We start from the raw sequence: 8,699 nt of genomic DNA on the forward strand, positions 1-8,699 counted from the left end.
CCTCTTTTTACAAAATAGAAAATAAATCATTGTTTGAAAAAATTTTGTAAAGTTAAATATATTCATATTGGATTGATTATGATTACTATTAAACCTCTTTTTATACCAGGGAAAGACATCCATATAATTGTGATTTTATTGGATAATCGTTTCAAAAAATCTGTTAATGCCATAATTGGAGGAATCCAATCTAATTTAGCAACAGTAGTAGTCTTACTTAAAGTAAAACCAAATTATTGTATTTCAATTTTTTATGAAAATATTGAAAAATGTTTATTTCTTTGTGTCGAAATAACCAATTCTGATATTGAAGAAAAATCACATGACCTTACTGCTATTTGTTAATTTACAAATACTACTAATACTTTTATCAAACAAATATATCCTTATATTATAGAAAATTTTAAACCAAATGGTTTTGATTTTGAAATAAAACAAAAACTAGTCAATCTCGAAGATCTTTTTATCCCATTAGGTTAGTGTCTTGAGGATATTTTTGAAAATTCTTTTGAAAAATAGAAGGTAAAAAGTTTAAAATTTTTCTCTTCAAGAAAAAACCTTTATTTTAGAAATCCAAATACTTCAACTAGTTTTAATCCAAAGTTGGTTTTACCACCTTCAAATATTTTTTATCATAAAAAAGATGATGATTTAGAAAGTATAACTAGTAATCGATCTTTTTATACTCCTAATAGAAACTCTTTTGAAAGATTCCAACGTATAAATAATACAGGTAATTCTCAAATTCTTATTTTTGCTAGTGATAATCATAGTAAACTTATTTTCTTTTCGCAAATTTTGTATTAAATTCTACTACTTCTTTTTCTCGAAAAAATCAAGTTGAAGAAATAAAAATGTTTCATTTTATCAATACTTTTAAAATTTCTAATGAAATTATACAGTTTTTTAATAAACCTGAAAATAGACAATGTACTTTTGTTGAATGAGATTTTCATTTTCAAGGCTATAAAACCATATAGTCTTCAGATTTTACTAGACACGGGAGTAACAATTTTCAGTTGTCGCAGCAATGCTTTACCTTTAAACAAATGGCAACTTATGAAGCATCCCATTATTATAGTGGGAATGGAAGGTAAGGAAACTATTGTATGACATAAAGCTAAAGATATTCTTGCATATTTAAATAATACGAAGTTTATTATTCCAAAAGTACTTTGTTTTCCAAATATACATGGTGATATACTATTAGGTAATAATTTTTTGTATAAGTATTTACCTTTTTCTATTTCTAAGAATAATGTTACTTTTACTATTGATAAACAATCAATAGATATCCCTTTCTTGTAAGAACATGAGCATATTTGCGATAAAAACTTTCAACTAGAAGTTTAAAACTTACTATAGTAAAGGCAACAAATGAAAAACCTTGGTTATTTAAGATCTTACAAGAAAACTTTAGTGAAGAACCATTGAAGTTATGGGAAAAAAGCCCTAGATATTGTGAACTTACTTTCATCGATCCAACAAAGGTGATTAGAGTAAAACTTATGATCTATACTAAACAAGATATAGAAGATTTGAAGTTCAAATTGCAGAACTATTAAAGAAAGGCTTGATAGAACCAACTATAAGTCCACATTCTAGCTCTGCCTTCATGGTAAGAAATCATGCAAAGGTAAGATGAGGTAAGCCTCGAATGGTTATTAATTATAAAAGATTAAACCAAAATCTTATTTTTGATGGTTATTTTATCCTAAGAAAGGATGTTATACTAAATTTATCTAAAAATGCTAAATATTTTTCTAAATTTGATTGCAACTCTGGATTTTGACAAATCATACTTAAAGAAAAATCCAAGTTGTTAACTGCTTTTAGTGCATTTACAGGCCATTATCAATGGATTGTAGTACTTTTTTATCTATGCAATGCACCTCAAATATTTCAGTGTTGGATGGACACTATTTCTAGTAAAGATAAATAGTTTTATTGTGTATATGTTAATGATATACTTATTTTTCCTAACACTCTTGATGAGCACAGGAAACACCTGAATATTATTGCTTGAGAATTTATTTTACATAGCATAATTCTAAGTCCCAAAAAGGTGGAAGTAAAAAAAATAGAAATTGAATTTTTAGATCTTAATCTTTCTTCTAATGGTCCTACTTTGCAGGATCATATTATTTCGAAGATTAAGGATTTTTCAAAAGCCCTGGAGAATATTAAATAGCTTTAATAATTTTTAGGTCTTTTAAATTATGATAGACAATTTTTCAAAAACATGTCCAAAAAGAAGAGTTTTGTATTGAAAAAATTAAGAAATGATGTTGAGTTTACTTGGACTCAAGATGATTCTGGAATTATTAAACAAATAAAATCAAAATTAAGTTATATACCAAAAGTTTATTTACCTAAACAAGGTGATTTATTAATCTTTAAAACAGATGCTAGCGATGAGTATTGGAGATATGTATTAAAGGCGAAAAATTTTCATCAAAAGGATGAATTGATATGTGATTATAATTCGAGTAAGTTTAAACCAAATGAAATAAAATATATTATATTTGAAAAAGAACTGTTGGCCATAAAAAATGGAGTCAGTAAATTTTATATATATCTAGTCTCAGAGATCTTTGTTATTCGTACCGACAATAAGGCAATCAGAGATTTTCTTAAAAACAAAAGACTTTCAGACAATCCAAAAAGGATACGTTGCTATAACTTTCTCTATCAATATAGTTTTCACATTGTGTTCATTAATAGCGATAAGAATTTTCTTGTAGACTTTCTTAGTCGCCCACATGGATCGTGGTAAACAACCATAACAAAATCTGAGAGATTGAAAAATAGTAAGAAAGAAGCAATCTAAATAAGGTTCTTTTTTTTCTTCCTCTTCCACTATTTCTTCACTCAAATCTCCAACTTTTTTCAAAAATCCTAACCTGGGATTTGCTGATAATCCTAACCCAAGATTATTTTTGTACCAGCCCCATAGATACACTTTTGAATCTTTACCCATCAGACCACCTTACATGCATTAAAGAATTCCATCAGAATTCTTCAATTTTTCTCAGGATCCAAACCAATAGAGTCCTATGAGTTATTCTCAAATAGTTTTTTCCACAGACCAAGTGCTCACAGAAACCAAAATCTCTAACCCAGAGATTATAGATTTTTACAATCCTAGACTTAAACCACAAGTCTATGATATGTTAAACTATATATGGAAATCCCATCTTTCTCAAAACAAAACTAATTTTTGAAAGGGGATGACCAACATTGTTGAATTCTTTCCTAAACAAGCTAAAAAACTTAAACAGTTTAAAGAAGTAGCTCTTCAAAGCCTTTTGTCATCTAATCTTCTAAAACAAAAAGATATAGATTTCTTTGCTTAGGAAAAAAATAGTTATAGTATTCAAGAAATAAGCAAATTTTTGAATCTTTGTGAATATTTTGAAAATTATAATTCTCTAAAGCTAAACAAGCTTAGGAGAATACTTTTATTTGAAAAAGCTGCTCAACTCCTAAGTAAGGATTTGTTTTAACAAATAAATTTTTAGATTCTTCAGACAACAAAAAAACTGTTGATAAAAAAATATTTTGAGTTCTATTTTTCTACTTATTTTATACTATTAAAGTAGGGGATCAAATTCCCAAAATCAAATTTCGTTTAAATCATGAGCCATTCGATATAACCAGTATCGAATTAGGCATTATTGGTCAAATTCTTGTACAAAATTTTTCTTTTAAACTGATGAAAAAATTTTCAACCTTCATTAAACACCATATCCATCGCTATGTAAAATATTCTAAACATTTTTATTATATCCATTTTTCTATCACTAGCTTCATTGGTGTCTTTCAAAGAGAAAGATTTTTTCAATCTTACAACATCTGGAAAACTTAAAAAGTAACCACAAAAAATCACTTGGAACCTTCAACTGATACCCTTTGAAAATCCAAATGATCTAAACAGGATTATCTCTAAATTTTCAAACCCTTCCCAATATCAATTTCAAATAGAAATTGAAATGATGGAAAGAGCCAAACATCTTTTCTATCTAACTACTAGGACCAACTTTCCCAGAATTGCTGCATGGATAGATGGTCGAAGAATATTTGTTCTTACTACTTATGATGCTCCATTTGAAGACCTAAAGATTGAAAGTGAACCAAAAGCCCTACAACTTCTGAACAACCTCTCTTAAATGAAAGATATTGATCATCCCCAATAATTACTATACTAGTATTATGAGGGTTCGTAAATGTGGAATAAATCTAGATCTATTTCTTCTTAATCTTTTAATCCAGAAGATAAAAAATTGCATAATCTAAAAAATACCATAAATGGGTAAACAGTTATATTATAGAAGTATACCAAGTAAGAAAAAGCCAAGAATAAGCTGATCCGAGCTGCCAACACTACAAAACAAAACTGTCTAAAGCTCAAGACCAATAGATAAAAAATACTATAGAAGTCACTGTTACCAGACAAAATATTATAGCAATCACTATAGAAAAAGGTATCAACAACAATAAATAATCAATCTGATAACTGTTCATACTTTTTCTTTTTATAAATAGATGTTTGTTAACTGTGTGGGGGGAGAGGTTAGGTATCATCTCTTCTTTTTTTTCTTTCTTCACTTCTTCTTTTCCTACTTTTAGTCTTTCAACCTAATCATCCAAGCTTATATATATAGTTTATTATTTAGCTTTGTTTTATCATTTTTTTCTTTAATTTTTTTTATCCTTTTTGAACCTTTTGTAAATGGTATCACAACCTAGTTACCTAAACAGGGTTAATCAAGTTTCACATAACAATATTTTCTTGTAAATCTTATCAAACTTTAAGATCTATCCATTCAAGCTATTATTGTAAGTAACTCTTTACTTTACTTTTATTTTTTGAAATGATTACATATTTTAAAGCTTATATTGTGAGTTTCTATGGTTATATGCTGGTATTTCTGGGCTTGGTTTGCCTTTTGTTAACTAGCTATTGCTAACCTGAGACAGATTTTCACAACTAGTTTTAAGCATCTTAAATATGGAATCTAATTCAAAAGATAATTATATTTGTAAGGATCAACTTTATAATCATAGTTTGCATATAGATCCTAGGTTTGAATCTAGTAATACATCTATCAGTAGAGTTATAAATGGTTTGTTTGATCTTTTTTTTTTTTTTCATAAGTTGTTTGTTAAAATAGATAATATAGAAGATAAATTAGATCTTATCTTAGAAAAGATGGACCAAAGATAAACTTAAACAAAGACATCTGCAAACTTTAAACTTCTTTATTATGAAAATATTATGATGACTAATGACAAACCCTCATTTTCTTCAGCAAAGGATAAGTAAGAACTCTTGGACTTTGAATATTATAAATATTTAATTGAAAACTTTAAAATTAAAATGAAAAAATTAAAAATCAAAAACAAAGGATTGAGTATTTACAAGCTATAGAAAACCTTTATAAAGAACATAAAGGAATTTTTCAAAAATATAATTATCATTATATGCTCAACTACGACACAACCAATGTTAGTAGTGAAGATGAAGCAGTCTTTGAAGATAATTTTAAAATTCTTGCTTTGAACCCAGTAATCAAGAATGAACAAGATTCTTCAGATGAAAAAACATCTGATGAAACTTCTAGTTCTAGCAATCAACCATATCCAAAATAAGAAAATCTTGTACCTCAAATAGATGATTAGGGTAAAAGAAAAATATAAAAAATATCTAACCCAGATATTGATGATTTGCTTAGATTTCCTAATTATTTAAAACATCATGAAGTATAAGAACAACATAGACATCTCCTAAAAAAGGATGAGATTAAATAGACTTCTGAAACTGGCCAAACAAGCCAAATAAAAGCTGAAGTCCCTATGATTGATTCATTAAACAAATGAAACATTGCACAAGGAGGCACTTATTTAGATTTATTTAGAGTTCCTCTCAATGACAATGGAAAAGCCATAAACGATTGGGCGCAATCCATGTCCATTGTTGTAACAGGCTATAAAGATCAGTAGAACAAGGAATGATTTTTAAATTATTTCTATGGAACATGGTAAGGAGATGTGTTACAATTTCTTAAAAAATGGGAAACTATGACTTTTGGAGAAACCCAAAAATTTTCACTTCTTACTATAGGTAATATTTCTCAACTTTTAAATGATTTAACTCAAATATTGAAAAATGAGTTTTCTGGAAGTATAGAAACTTTAGATCCCAATCAAGTAGCTCAATATTTTCTTTCAAAATTAAAATTATGTGATATTAAAAATTTAGATGATTTTAACAAAAGATATATTTTTGAATATCAAAAATTAGATGAAGAACATTCAAAATTTTGGTTACAGCAGTCTTTCTTAAAACTTTCCTTACCATGGGATGAACTTTCTTCTCAAAATTATAATACCTATTTAGAATTAAAAATTAAGTCTTCTAATGCTGCAAATCCCAGCATAGAACTATACGATACTTTGGGTTACAGAATCAAGTATGTCCAGAATCAGATTACAGAATACTACTTAAAACAGAAAGCTGCCAAATAAATAAAATCTAATCTTAGTTACAAATAGTGTACAAAAATTTTAGAAAATGATTTAGAATTTAATCGTAACAAGCAACTACATCGAAGAAAATATTGTTTTAAAAAGAAAAAATATTTTTAGAAAAAATGAAAACTAGAAAAAACTGGTAGATGCACAAAGCCTTAAAAAGGCAAATTTGTTGTTAAAAAGAAAAAATCTTTAAAACAAACTTGCAAATGTTTTATTTGTGATCAAGAAGGTCATTATGCAAATGCTTACCCTAACAAAGGGAAAAGTGCTAGAAAAGTGATCAAAAAACTTGAAAAAAATACTCTTTAAATTTTAGTTGTAAATGAATTGTTAAATGAAGAAATTTTTTATGAAATATTTTCAAAAATAAATTTAAATTCATCTGATAGTGATTTTGAATATATTTTTATGATGAATACAGAATCTAATCAATATACCATATCAAAAAAATCTACAGATACTAAATCAGTATCTGAAGAAGGTTTAGTAAAACTAAAACATGTGATGAGAAAAACTCATCATATTTATGAAGAAAAAATCGAAGAATTACTATTAGTCAAAAAAGATGAAATTTATAAAACTAGTTATTTTAAAGCTTTTCAGCCATGGTATAAATGCCATATTGAAAAAGTTTCTGGTGATACTATTGCCAATGATTCTAAATAAGGATAAGTAGAAATACCTTGTTTAACAAAATAGAAAATAAACCATTTTTTTAAAAAAATTTCCTAAAGTTAAATATATTCATATAGGATTGATTATGATTACTATTAAACCTCTTTTTATATAAGAGAAAAACATTTTTATAATTACGATTTTAATGGATAATTGTTTCAAAAACCCTATTAATGCCATAATTGGATGAATCCAATCCAATTTAGCAATAGAAATAATCTTATTTAAAGTAAAACCAAATTATTTTATTTCAATTTTTGATGAAAATATTGAAAAATGTTTATGTCTTCATGTCAAAATAACCAATTCTGATATTAAAGAAAAATCACATGACCTTTCAATCAATTAGTCAGCTATTTATGAATGTACAAATACTACTAATACTTCTATCAAACAGATAGATCCTCGTATTATAGAAATTTTTGAACCAAATATTCTTGATTCTGAAATAAAACCAAAACTAGTCAACCTTGAAGATCTTTCTATCCTAACAAGATGGTGTCTTGTGGATATTTTTGAAAATTTTTCTAAAAAATAGAAGGTAAAATGTTTAGAATTTTTCTCTTTAGGACAAAACCTTTATTTTAGAAATCCAAATACTTCAACTAGTTTTAATCTAAACCTGGTTTTACCACCTTCAAATATTTTTTATCGTAAAAAATATTATGATTTAGACAGTATAACTAGTAATCAATATTTTTATACTTCTAACAAAAACTCTTTTCTAGGATTCCAGCGTACAAATAGTACAGGTAATTCTCAACTTCTTATTTTTGTCGGTGATAATCAATCACAGCAAACTTATTTTCATTCCGTAAATTTTGTATTAAATTTTACTACTTCTTCTCGAAAAAATCCCATGGAAGAAATAAAAATGTTTCATTTTATCAATAATTTTAAATTTTCTAATGAAATTATATAGTTTTCTAATAAACCTGAAAATAGAAGTATTAGTATATACCAAAAATTAAAGAAAAGAAAAGATAAAACAAAGCTGAATAATAAACTATATATGTATATGAGCTTGGACGATTAGGTCAAAAAACTAAAAGTAGGAGAAGAAAAAGTGAATGAAGAAAAGGAAAAGAAAAAAAGAATAGATGAAACCTAACCCCATCCCCACATAACTAACAAACATCTATTTATAAAAAGAAAAAGTATGAAAAGTTATCAAATTGATTATCTGTTACTATTGATACTTTTTCTATAATGATTGCTACAGTATTTTTTGTCTGATAACAATAACTTCTACAGTATTTTTTATTTGCTGGTCTTGGGCTCCAGACAGTTTTTTTTTGTAATGTTGGCAGCTCAGATAAGCTTATTCTTAACTTTTTCCTACTTGGAATACTTCTAGAATAAAACTGTTTATCCCCCATGGCATTTTTTAGATTATGCAATTCTTCATCTTTTGGATTAAAAGATTGAGGAAAATTAAATCTGAATTTATTTCACATTTGCTATCCCTCCTGATACTGGTATAGTAA

Source organism: Durio zibethinus, chromosome 15 (assembly GCF_047325235.1).
Source record: "Durio zibethinus cultivar Kanyao isolate XHJ-2024 chromosome 15, ASM4732523v1, whole genome shotgun sequence".
NCBI lineage: Eukaryota > Viridiplantae > Streptophyta > Magnoliopsida > Malvales > Malvaceae > Durio > Durio zibethinus.